The sequence below is a fragment of the Halichoerus grypus genome, chromosome 10 (genome assembly GCF_964656455.1).
Source record: "Halichoerus grypus chromosome 10, mHalGry1.hap1.1, whole genome shotgun sequence".
Taxonomy (NCBI): domain Eukaryota; kingdom Metazoa; phylum Chordata; class Mammalia; order Carnivora; family Phocidae; genus Halichoerus; species Halichoerus grypus.
Window position 1 is genome coordinate 28,721,170 of NC_135721.1, and position 13,108 is coordinate 28,734,277.

Genomic DNA, 13,108 nt, shown 5'->3' on the forward strand with positions numbered 1-13,108 from the left:
TATAAAAACTAAATCTATTTTTACCGTGCCAAGAGTGATTTATTAGAGGAAATAATGGTTTCAGACTTTCTCAAATCTAGGAAAGTTATCCATAAAACCCTCCTAACAACTAGTATAAGAACAGAATTCTATACACACACACAAAGATGACTAAAATGACTTATTCCCACACTTCCCACAGATTTTTGCAGAAGTTTGAACTAAGAAGCTTTTCCATGAAATGTATTCATTTGAGAAAGTTTGAACAAATGCATGGAAGTGATTGACAGAACATTTCCTTCGAAATAAGTGACCTCCACATGTAGCTCAGTACACTCATACAGATAGACCTAAATAAATGCCTGTTGATGGATGTGCATGTTTTAAGTACATACTCCATTAGCACCATTGATCCACATTCTTAGCACCCTATGCTTCAATTAAGTTTGAAGTGCCAGTGTTTTACAATTGTGGTTTAGAGTTCAGTTAGTCAGCCAGTCAACAAAGGTTTATTAAGTTCCTGCTATTCATTTATTTATTCATTCATTCAACAAATATTTATTTAATGCCTACAATATGCTCTATCCTGACCTTAGCTTGGGAAATTCAGCAATGAATCCAATTGACAGTTTCTTTTTCTGCCAGAAACTTATAGGCCAATGAGAAAGAGTTTAACTTGAAGGAGAAGAAAGACCTATTTTAGACACCAGAGACAGGAAAAGTCTCTCTAAGAGATTGGTTTCTGAAATAGATGTAGTTAGCCATTCAAATATCCAGAAAAAGAAATTTCCAGGCAAAGAGAAGAGTTAGGGAAAGGAGTTTAGTTACTTTGTGGAACAAAGATCAAATGGCTGAAGAATGGTAAGTATTTTGGTTTTATCCTAATTGCAATGAGAAGACAGCTGAGCATTTTTTGAAATCAAGCTTATTGAAGAATAATTAGTATAAGTAATATGCACCAGAAAATCACCCATTTTAAGTGTGTAGTCAATGAGTTTTGTCAAACATATATAATCATGTAACCATCACCCTACCACCATAATTAAGAAATAGACTATTTCCATCACTCAAAAAATTACTTCATGCCCTTTTGCAGTCAGTCCTGTCCCTCACCACAAGCCGCTAGGAATCACTATAATTTTGTCCTATAAATGGAATTATACAGTATACAATATGCAGTCTTTTGTTTCTGGCTTCTTCCACTTAGCATAATGCTTTTGAGAGTCATCCATGTTGTTGCAGATTGATTTGGAATCCCATTCGCTATATAACAAGTAATGTTGACTCAGCAGTTGGATATACAAGTCTGAAGCTCCCAGGAAAGGTCAGATCTACAGTCAAGATTCTGGAGTCTCAACATCCAGATGGTATTTAAAACCATGGGATTAAATCCTTTCACCAAAGGAGAGAGTGAGGGACTGAGCCCTGGCGTCCTCCAAATGTTGGAAAGAGATAAAGGAGCCAGCAGATCGAGAAGAAATATCCAGTGAAGTAGGAAAAAAATAAGCAATATCCCAGAAGCCAAAAGGAGAAGGCATTTCAAAAAGGAGAGAATGGTTACCTGTGTCAAATATCAAGTGGGATGAGGTCTTACTATTGATTTGTTAAGGTGGAAATGTTGATTACCTTGATGAGAGCTATTCTAACGGCTCCATGCCAGACATTGAAAAATGCTTGGTACACCCCAGTGAACCAAGTGGAAGTGAGAATACTGACCCTCTTGGAACTTATTGTCTGATATATATGCCTTCAGTGTGGTTCTTTATTAACGGCATATAGAGACTGGGAATTTAACATGTAACTAGCTATTTGACGGAAGAGTTTAGAACTTTAGAAAAAAATGGAATTCTTTGGTTTTTCCTCTTTGCTCCTTCCCTCAACAAAATTTTGATACAATTACACTAAAGAAGAATGGAACATTATCATTTTAATGTTAACCGTGAGGGAAGGATACCATTTCCTTATATGTAAAGGAAGAGATTTACTCTTTTATAAATTAATAATTCAGAGTATGTTTGAAGACACAACCAATTAGCTGCAGTAATTTGCATTTTTATGTTTTTTCATTAGTTTTCTAGGTCCTTTTCCACTGTTTCTGTAATGAAAATGCAATCTTTCAAAGGTGAATAGCTTTTTTGTATTTGCTTGGTAATGAGCTTTCTGCTATTATCAATTGGCCAGTTTCATAGATTTCACATAAAATGTAGCTGTTGGTACCAAAAGGGTAGCAGGCCCATATGATACTGAGTTTCATTCTTTAACTTTGTGCCCAAATTCTTCTTGGGCTAAAAATGTGTCAGATAGATTTTTTTTGTTTCCGTATTTTGTTGCTGTTGTTACTTGTTTTATCGGTTTTGCTGAGCTTTTTATATGGATTGGACTCAGACCAATATTCACCAAGCATCAAATACGAACTCCACAAAATGTTGTTTATCTGACTTATTTAATCCCAAACTCAGTGGTATATTCCCCCTGCAGCATTACAGAAAGACGGACAACGAGTGAATAGACAACGCCACATGATTAAAACCATGCACCATAAAATTATTACTTCCTCCAAGTTCATACAAATTTTTATCCTCAGGCCTGACCCACCAAGGGCAAAAAGGCCTGAGACAGAGATGTGTGTAGTCTATTTTAAATCTAACTGACAAGCTTTAAAAACATAAAGTCATCATTATCATTAATAAATGTTAGTTAGGTACACTGGAAACTCCATTAACCATCAGTGTATTAATTGTTTAATTGTTCAGCAGGTGAACTTTCACTCTGAGTGACATCTTTAAGCAACATAGGGGTCTCCGTTAATCACCTGGTTCATTAAAACTGGAGAAGTCAAGTTGTAAATATTTATAGACTTATTGTCATCCAAGTAAGTCTTATGGTTCTTGATTGCAACACTAAGGAAAAGAAAAAAGAGAGACCTTACTGAAAAACAATGTGTAAACCAAAATAAAAATGGAAAAGAATAGCACGATTATGAGGGAGATGGTATCTTTGTTCTTCAGAGCCCTGAGGAAAATTGTGACACGAGGAAAATTTGGTTTCTCCTTTCTCCAGAGACCAGATCCTTATTTCCAGGACCTCCCACCACAGGTGTGCCAACAGCAGACCATATCAGTCACCGTAGCCTGCCTACTTTGTGCCGTGATAACAAGCAACACCAAGATCTTAGTAGCTTAGCACGTGCCAAAGTCTGCTGCACGTCTGGGCAAAACCCAAGGCGGCAAGTCCTCAGTGGCAGCTCAGCGATTTGACTACTTCCATCTTGTGGCACCTGCCTCTCCTCATGATTCCATGCTCCCTACGGTGGGGGAAGAGAGCACCTGAGGGTTCTGTGCCAGCAACTGAATGCTTCAGCATAGAAGTGGCAACCATCTCACGATCCCAAAGCCAGAACTACTCGTATAAGCCTGACTTACTGCAAGGGATGCAGCAAAGTGTGATTCTCCCATGTGCTCCCCTAAAAAGGGTATATCGGAAATGGGAGATTACTAGAAGTTTCTAGACACTGACACCACCTAAAAAATGTCCAAGCTCTCAATCTTTCCTACTCTGCAAAATTTGCCCAGAATCTGAATTACAAGGTTGACAAAACCTTACCATGCACACCTTCTGTCCTCTCCTTATACACATGAGCAATGCAGGTAAGGGAAAAGTTTTGTCCTGGGTCCCTCAGTCCAACAGTCAGGACTTCTTTGTTCATTTCTATGATTCTTTCCACCATGTCATGACTTTTATACTCTGGGTTAATCTCTTCTCTCCTCAACTTCAGATCCACATATCTAATGCTTATGAGCATTTCCGTTTGTGTGTCTAAAAAATATCTCAAACCAACATGTCCCAAGCTGAACTCCTAATCTTCATGCAAAAATCTTCTTTATCCAACCTCAATTAATGGCAACTCCATTTTTCCAGTAGCTTAGGCCAAAATCTTGGAGTCATCTTTGACTCTTCTCTGTCGATCATATTCCACATCCAATCCATCAGGAAACTCTTTCGCCCCTAACGTCAGAATATGTCTCCGGCTGATGTGAAGTGGCTGAGTCATTCTTTTGGTTGGGCAGTGCCTCTTCCACAGCAGAAGCTCTCTGGTACATGCTAATGCAGGATGCAAATATATTTACACTCTGTGGCTAATCCTATAGGTCCTCTTGCCCCAACCTACTTATTCCTAATCTGCTAATCTTGCTCCTTCCAGAACATGATCAATCAGCTAAGTCATTTTGCCACTGTTCAGAAGTCCAAATTTATCCTTACCTCAGTTTCTCTCTCCACACGAAGTGGACTACCAAGTACAATACCCAAAGATGTGTCCACTGAGAAGTCTCCGCTCCACTGTCTTTCAGGGTCACCCCTAAATGGGGTTGTCATGCAGCAGCAGTTCAATGTTGACATTCATAAATATGCCAAGCCAGCCCATTCATGAACCAAGCTTGGGTTTTCTCCTTCTCTGTCAGCTAGTCCTAAGAAACCCCCACTCCCCCACAACACCCAAGTGTGAGAGAGATAAGGCAGTGACAATGAACCATTGAAATGTGGCCAGTGAACTTTCTCTCTGGTCCTCCCTCCCCATAAATACCTAGTTAAAAAAAAAAAAAAAAGCCAAATCTCAACCAAGATTCAAAGGGGAAATGGCTTCTGTGGTTGCCTTCTCCTTGGAAATTCCTATCATGGATTATATCTCAATAATGGTACTTTCATTCTGCCTCATATTATAGACATTTTATCATGCTCACTTTTTTCCCATTAAAATAGAACCTCCTAAGGTTATAGACCATGAGTCGTGTATTTTTGTATGCCCTACAGTGCCTTGCACTGTGCTGCAAATAGTGTGGTCAATTCTATACATTTGAAATATAGAGAAAAAAATCTTGATTTGTGCAGAAGCTGAACAATGTTGAAATGAACTGAGAGTGTAAGAGAGATAGCATTATCTGGAAAGACAGCAAAAATACTATAAAAACTGTGTTGGGTTCTATACAAAGTAATTCAGTGCTAAGAAGACAAAAGTCTAAGTCTTCATAGCCTAATGAAGGAACATTAGGAGTTGAACTGTATTCGTTTTGAATACCACTCACTACATGTTGAAACTTGAGCACAGTATTTAAACATTCTGAGTTTCAGAATCTCTGTGAATGGAAGGAATGTCTTTCTTGCAGGCTTGCAACAAGACTTAGATGAAGTAACATATATAAGGTTTCCTAAAGAGAGATCAGCATACAGAGAATATATAGTAAGTGCTTGATAATGGTAGTTCTGTCAAATATGACTTGATATGTGTTAGCATATAAAACAGTTAACAAAGCAAGCCTAGCTACCCTTTCAGAAAAAGCCAAAAGAGATGACATCAGCAATTAATTGAACAAAAGGAAACAAGATAAATCAGTAGAAGACACAATAAGCAAGTGCCTTTGTGATATGGGAGAAAGCCCAGCCCTGTGTGTTAGATGTGATGCAATGCTTTTCAGCTTCTTCTTCTGTTAGGTTGTGTAAAACATTTAAGATATGAAGCAAGAATCAGTTTTATCAAATCAATTCACAGAATAAGTCAGCCAGCAAATACACATTTTACTTTTGCAGAAATTATCTTTGAGAATGTCCATGACTCACATAAAGTCCCTCGTAGAGGCAAGAATTACCAAAGTAGGGTCTTCATCTACAACCACAGAGGGCGAGACTGGAGTAGCAGTGAGTGCCCATTCCAACTAGGTAAAAAAAATCCCAAGGTCCTCCAGTTGCTCAGTGGGAAAGCAAATAAGGCACAGAGAAGACTCACTATTCTGTGTGTTCCCTTAGCTTACCTCCTTCCTTTCCAACACCCCTCTCTGTTGGTTCTTGGATCTCTCTGGCCCTAGAGACTGGAGACTACATCAAAGAAAACTGTTGCAGCCAGGAAATCACCAACACTAAATTTTCACAGTTCGAGTGGTCTAACCACTCGGATTACCACTGACACCACCTCACTACCTTGCCCAACTTCCTTCCATGCCTACTTTCCCGCCCACCAAGCCATGACTGCTACGACAGAGTGAGCCAGACCACAGAAACCACATCCTTGAAGAGTGCACTGTTTCCACTCACTGGTTTTCCAATGGCTTAATGGTGCCACCGTCCAAGTCCAAGAATCATAGACGTTGAGATTTTTTTTTAAAAAACTCAAGCTTATTAATAAATGTGAAAATAATAAGATTAGAAACACCATTTTTAATGAAGCCAAATGAAACTACATTTATTTTGTACTGTTCTCTTTATGGCTTTAGGCAATAGGCAAAAGTTGATCCTAGAGTGATGACAGAATATAAGGGATCTTTATTCTTTTTTTTTTAATTTTATTTATTTATTTGACAGAGAGAGAGCACAAGTAGGCAGAGCAGGCAGGCAGAGGAAGAGGGAGAAGCAGGCTCGCCGCGGAGCAGGGAGCCCGATGCGGGGCTCGATTCCAGAACCCTGGGACCATGACCTGAGCCGAAGGCAGACGCTTAACCGACTGAGCCACCCAGGCACCCCAAGGGATCTTTAATTGTATTAAATATGCCCTTAGTACTTTTACTACCGGTATCCAATGAATCCCTAGTCAGTGTGTAAGTTTATTCCAAAATTCAAATATTCATTGGTTAAATTTTATTAGGTAGCCAACATACTCTATACTTCATTCAACAACTGCAAAATATAATAAGAGATCCATCAGATATAGTGAAGATACGGTTAAAATTTTGTTTAATTTTATTCTATTTTTATCTAATATTTATTGAGTGCTCACTCGATGCTAGGCACTTCACATGGATTATCTCACTTCATGCTGAAAACAGTTTTCGGATATTGGTAATAAAACTGCCTTCATTTGGTTCATAAAGGAATGGAGGAACAGAGGACTTAGCTTGCCCAAGGCCACGCATCAGTAAGTGGCAGTCAGGACTGGAGCAAAGGCAGTCCGAGTGCAGAGAGCCCCCACCCCTACCCCACCCTCAGGGCCCCCCTGGACTGAGTCAGAAGGGCTGGGCTATCCTATCCGCAAGTGATGTGATGTCAGTTAACTCAAGTATTTCACCTAAATCAGATATTCTCTCTGTAGACTAAAATGTTGAATGAGTTGAATAATATTCAAAAATATTTATGAAATCCAAACTGTTTTATGTATTAATGACTAGCTAATGGCTTGTAATTAAAGCACAATCTGTTAAACCCAACAAACAAACAAAATAGCTTCTCGGTATAGAATGTAAGCCGAGGGGCACCTGGGTGGCTCGGTCCTTAAGCGTCTGCCTTCGGGCTGGGTAGTGATCCCAGAGTCCTGGGATCGAGCCCCGCATTAGCGGGAAGCCTGCTTCTCCTTCTCCCACTCACCCTGCTTGTGTTCTCTCTCTTGCTTTGTCTCTCCCTGTCAAATAAATAAATAAAATCTTTAAAAAAAAAAAAAAAAGGAATGTAAGCCGAGACCGTATTCATAGACTACTGTTTCTCCCTGCGTTTTTCATCAGCTCGGAGTATAGCAGAGAAAGGGTAGACTGTCTTTCTGGGTAAGAAAATGCACGATACCTTTCAACTCTGACGTTTATGAAACCCTCCAAGTCTCTGCCGCGCCGGTCTACTGCCAGATAGCGTTGCAGCATGCGCTGCCCAGCGCAAAAGCACAATGCCAGTGGGGTTGAGAAAATGGGCTCCCTTCCCCTTAGGAGCAGAAAACTGGCCCTTTTCCTTGACCACAGAACACGCCAGAAAATCTTGGCTATCTCATTTGCAGATGCTTGCTACTGATTAATAGTATGATGAGGCAAAAGCCTATGAGTGACATTGCCCAAATGCATCCGACCTCACCCAAAACGCACACCACTTCTAATGGCGGGTTAGTAATAACATTTTTGCACACAAACAACAGACACATTTCTTCTTTGATTTTTTTCATTCATTGATGGCTTTTTATGGGAAGCCACTAGATACGTAGCCATCTCATGTGAAAATAAATATCTGTTCTCAGCTATAGTCATTTCTTCCTGTTTTTGACCACATTCTCTTCTAACATCTGTTTCTCAAACAATGGTAGGTTTCAGACTTATAATGCAAATACTTAACAGGAATCCATTCCTCAGAGAAAAACAAAAATAAAGCCTCAAGGTTCCGATTAGCTTTATTAGAGTGTCTGGAAATAGGACTGCATTCCTGGAAAAACGCTTCGAGTTACTGTTCTTTGAATCAGAATTATTAGTATTCGAAAGAAGAGAACTATGTTGCCCTTCTAAATATTCACTCCAGAAATCTGCAGCAAATTGTCAGACCCGAACTCTGCAGTCTTCACAATGATGCTGGGCTGTGAGTTCGAATACAGTTGCTGCTTTGGAAATAAATGATCAGAAGTGGCAGATGAACTCTCGGACATTGAACTCCAGCTAAACTGAAGGCTCGTGAGATTGGTCTCCATTCAATAATTTCCTTATCTATCTTGTCATTATCATCATTATAGTCAATGCCAAAGAAATCTTTTGTGCTTTTAGGAACAATATTCTGAAATTGACACATCCTTGCAAGTAAGCTTGTCAAACTTCAGAAATGACTTCACAGAAGCAATAATGGCATTTTAAAATTAAACACCAATTGCAATCCTTAACTTGCCTAGGAACAGCATTTACACACGATAAGTTATTAACATTCATTCTGCATAACAAAGTTACGAGGCTTGCTTGCTCTGACAGACACACCACCCTTCTCTGATCTTGTTTGGCAGGGGGAGTCTTTTCAGGGATACCAGCTTGGCCAGTCTTGGCATCAGCAGAGTAGGGGAGCTGACTGTGTGCTTTGTGGGCTCTACCTTCTTCCCTGCCTTGGTCTAACATCACCACTATTAAAGCATATTGAAAGACTCAGGTACTGAAAAGGAATGTTCCACTAGAAGACATGGCAATAGTAACCTCCAAGGAATTATAGTATAGGAAACCCTAGAATGCGCTAAGTCAACAGGTAGGTCCTAGAGGGGTGTCTCAGTGGAGGGTTGGGACAGGACAGCCCCATCTCAGAGTTGGAAAATCCATTTCAGGAGCCTGAGAGCTAGATGGTAGAGGAAAATATCTAAGAAAATAGCCTGAGTCACCAAGTAGCTATTATGCTATCAGGAAGTTTGCAAATGCTATACCCTTGAAATAGAGTTGCCAGACTTAGCAAATAAAAATGCAGGATACACAGGCACTCCAATAAATTTGAATTTCAGATCAGCAACAAATAATTTTTTAATATAAGTCTGTCCCATGCAATATTTGGGACATATGTACATTTAAAAATTATTTGTTTATCTGAAATTCAAACTCAACTGAGAATTCTGTAGTTTATCTGGTGACCCCTCCCTCCTTTAAATAACAGATGTTTCTGCCTGAATTATATCTGCAGGCCTGTGTCTCCCAGAGCAGCGGTTCTCAAAGGATGGTCCCTGCATCAGGGCACCTGGGAAGTTGTTAGAAATGCAAATCCTTGTTCCCAGTGCAGACCTAACCCCTGCCTGGGACCCCTCAATTATACCAAGGCCTGGGAGATTCTGCTACAAGCTCAAGGTAGAGAACTGGTTCCCAGAGCACCTGAAGGCTGAGGGGCTGTAGAGGCTTGGTGAGATAACGAATAAAAGAGAAGAACTGGATCTGAGGGGTCTGTAAGAAAGGGATCCCAGATATATCGACTGGATTGAAAACCTGAGATTCCCGACCCCCTTGCGAGGTGACTTTGTTCAATGGGTTTGGTTTCTGCCGTCTCCTAGTTCACCTGAGCAATTATTAACAAAAACAGTTATAGTGAAGAGCTGGTGTGCTTATCTCCAGGGACACTGAAGATGGAAATACCTGCCATTTTTGAAGGGAGAGTCGTGTAACAGAGAATAAATGAAGCCTTGGGCTCTGGGGCTTCCAAGAAATGGCCTCCAAGTCCTGGAAAATGAGGCGTGGGGCATTCTAAGCAACAAGATGCCTGTGTTTCCTGACAGGATACGTCTCCAGCATTAAAGCATCACACAGAGTATTCACACTGCCCGAAAAATCCTCTGCTCCACCACCTTGATTTTGAATCTCCTCAACCCCAGTGAATATAAAGAGGTTTAAAATAAGTCTTAAATTTTTCCTAAAGTAATAGTTTGCTGTTGATTTTTAAATGTTTAAATAAAAGTTGCGTGATTAGCACTTGCTCCAAGGAAATCTTAACTCTAGTTATCACCTCAAATGGCAGCAGATAAATAACCAAGGTTCCTTTTGGATTAGGTCTTCAATGGAGACACTACTCTGAAGATTAATTGTTTTAAAAGGACTGTTGTGTTGCTTTCTGTTTCCTAGCCATGCTGCCTAGATGAAATATGCTTCCTTTTACATTATCTTGAAATTGGAAATCATATTCAGGTTCATGAAAGGAAGACACACACTTTCTCATTTTTCTTTATTCTAAAAAAACCCCACAAAAATCCTTTAAGTATTTGCAGTGCAGGCAGGTAAAAAAACTACTTTTATGACATAGCATACAGTAATGTTGTAGGATTTCTTTTCCTTCGGTGCCCACAGTTCTTGGTCACGCCCCTTTGGAGAATGAAGAGGTAGACCAGACGAAGAGTGGTGGGCAGCAAAGCAAAGTTTATTGAGCGATAACTGAGTGATAGTACAAAGCTCCCAAAGAGGGAGGGGACCTGAGGGGGTTTCGGATTTTGCGTTTAGATCTAGGGGTTTTTGTTGTCGGGCTGTTTTTTTGTTTTTTTTTTTTAAGATTTTATTTATTTATTTGACAGAGAGAGACACAGTGAGAGCAGGAACACAAGCAGGGGGAGTGGGAGAAGGAGAAGCAGGCTTCCCGCTGAGCAGGGAGCCCGATGTGGGGCTCGATCCCAGGACCCTGGGATCATGACCCGAGCCGAAGGCAGACGCTTAACCGACTGAGCCACCCAGGCGCCCCAAGTCGGGCTGTTTTAATCTGATTAACCCTCCGCGGGCCTGTCACCCAATCAGGTTTTTGTCATCTACCTATCACGTGGGAAAGGGTTGAGGGCTCCTTCCAGGGTGGTGTAAAATCCTTTTAAGGGTGGTTTCCTCTTAGGGCGGGGGTCCCTTGTCCCTGCCTGCCTTTCTTCCAACTACCCTTCATAAATAACATTAATAAAGAAAGGTATGCTTGGAACCAGAAAAAACAGGGACTTTGTTTCATATCACAATTCAGATCTGACCTTGCTATCATTCCCGTGTACGTGGTGACAGTGGGCATTTGCTGCAGGCGCCTGAACACTACTTCTCTTCCTTGAAAGCACAGGCCACATGTCTGCCCCCCAACCCCAGGAAGGCAGAGGTCCTGGTCACAAATCAGCGGAAAGACTAAAGAACCTGAGGTATATAACAGTCAAAACTAGAAGAAGGTCAAAATATCCCCACCCTGAGGTAAGCTCCAAGAACTGGCCCCCTCCTGCATGTGACACACCCCCCTCCGCAAGCATGACTTCTAAAGCACCTCAGTGGGCAGGCAGGCCAGACGGATGGGAAGACGCAGGACTTGAGTCAAATCTCTTAAGCTTTCTGAGCCTCAGCTTCCTCACCTGTAAATGGGGGTTGGGGAGGTGACCTCTCATGGAGGTCACCAATTTCTTTCCTCATGGAGTTGTTATAAGAATTAAATGCGATTATTTTTACGCAGCGCTTCACGCAGGGCCTGGCACAATGGCACGCAGAAAATACTAGAGAAAAAAAGTTGCCGTATCATTCCTCTAACAATAAATTAGAAACACTGCAAAGGCTGCCGGGCATGGTACAACGGAAAGGGAAATTGTTAAATAGTGTTCTCCAGAGCCTTTTCACAGCCACGACGCTGATGCCCACATTATCAAAGTGCCTGGGTTTAAAATAAATGGATGCACAATCTGATCACAGAGAAATACTAAGGTCATTTACAGAGAAGGCAACCTGGTGAGTACCCCTTTCATTAATGTTTCGGGCAACAAATTTTACCCAAATACAAATGAGTTCGCATCAGGCTCTTCCAAGATGTCAACTGCAGGAAAGTTAAGGAAATCTGTTTACGTTCCTTTTGTAACAAACACCCGCTAATCGGAAGTAAAAGACCCTCTGTTGCCCTGCTTCCCAGGTACAAAGCACTATTTCTCTGATTAATGATCCAGGTCTCTGCAGTAACTGCAATGCCAGCGTTCTCTGGTTCTAACAGAGTCAGCCACCTCTGCCCAGGTGTTACACCGCAGCCCTCGTCCTGGGGGGCATCTGGTAATTAGCAGGGCCGGCAGGTGTTTGCACTCGCTGCCATTCCTGGTAGTCGAGCAGATGTGTCAGGTCCCTGTTGGGGGGAAGGAAGGGGGTGAGATGAATGGTTCACCCTAGCTCTAGCAAGGTCAGCTCCTTAAAGAAAGAAAAAGCCAACTTTCTGCTTCTGCGTCTCCTGTCTTTGTTCACTCTAAAACCCACAGCTAATTCTGAAGTTGGCTCTAGCACTTTCTCCAGCTCCCGTTGGGCAATACCTCCTCACATGGGCACCCTCCAAATATCTCCCTTGGAATTTGCTGTGCTCTGGGCCTTGAGGACTTGATTTTTTTGCAGTTGAAACCTCCCTGTCTTGAATCTTACCACATCCTCTCAGACTCAACTCCCTGACTTTCCAGGGAATGCTCAGCGAGGCTGATAAAGTAACTCTGCTGAGGTATAGTGGGTGTCAAGGAAAGGGTTTCATCCCACACTCACCCTCTTCCCACAGAATATATTCAGATGTCTGCTAGTAAACGAGCTCACCAGTTGGGGGATGGGGCGAGAGAGCCCAGGTTGGTGGCATTTGCCATTTTGTACGGTGCAGACGCTCCCAGCGTGGCCAGTTTCAAGCCGCTGGTATGGCAGAGTTGTAAAGAGGTGCACAGAATCAGCTGCGTGAACTCCAGCAGACCCCTGAATGTTGCATGATTCACAATGGTTTCTAAAGAAAATGCCATTACTCCCAGGGCATGAGGGTAGCATGGCTGGATTAGGTTGGTTTAAGAAATATTTTAGAGCAAAAGGGTGTCCCATGGAATTCTTTCAATTGCATTGAGGACTTCTGCAAGTTGGCAAAATAAACTCGCATGCTTAATTCTTCTCCCTCCAGGGGGATCCTTTAAAAAAAAAAAAAAAACCTAAAAGATGTTTTT

The 13,108-nt window shown here is 41.4% G+C and overlaps 1 long non-coding RNA gene across 1 annotated transcript in view; it reads right to left on the bottom strand.

Annotated features, from left to right (window-relative positions):
• LOC144379339 (uncharacterized) overlaps positions 1 to 7,631 on the bottom strand; it is a 79,509-nt gene extending 71,878 nt beyond the window's left edge. The window contains exon 1 of the long non-coding RNA XR_013442161.1: positions 7,519 to 7,631. This is a non-coding gene — a long non-coding RNA (uncharacterized LOC144379339). The remainder of the gene's footprint in view (positions 1 to 7,518) is intronic.
• Between the last annotated feature and the right edge of the window lie 5,477 nt (positions 7,632 to 13,108).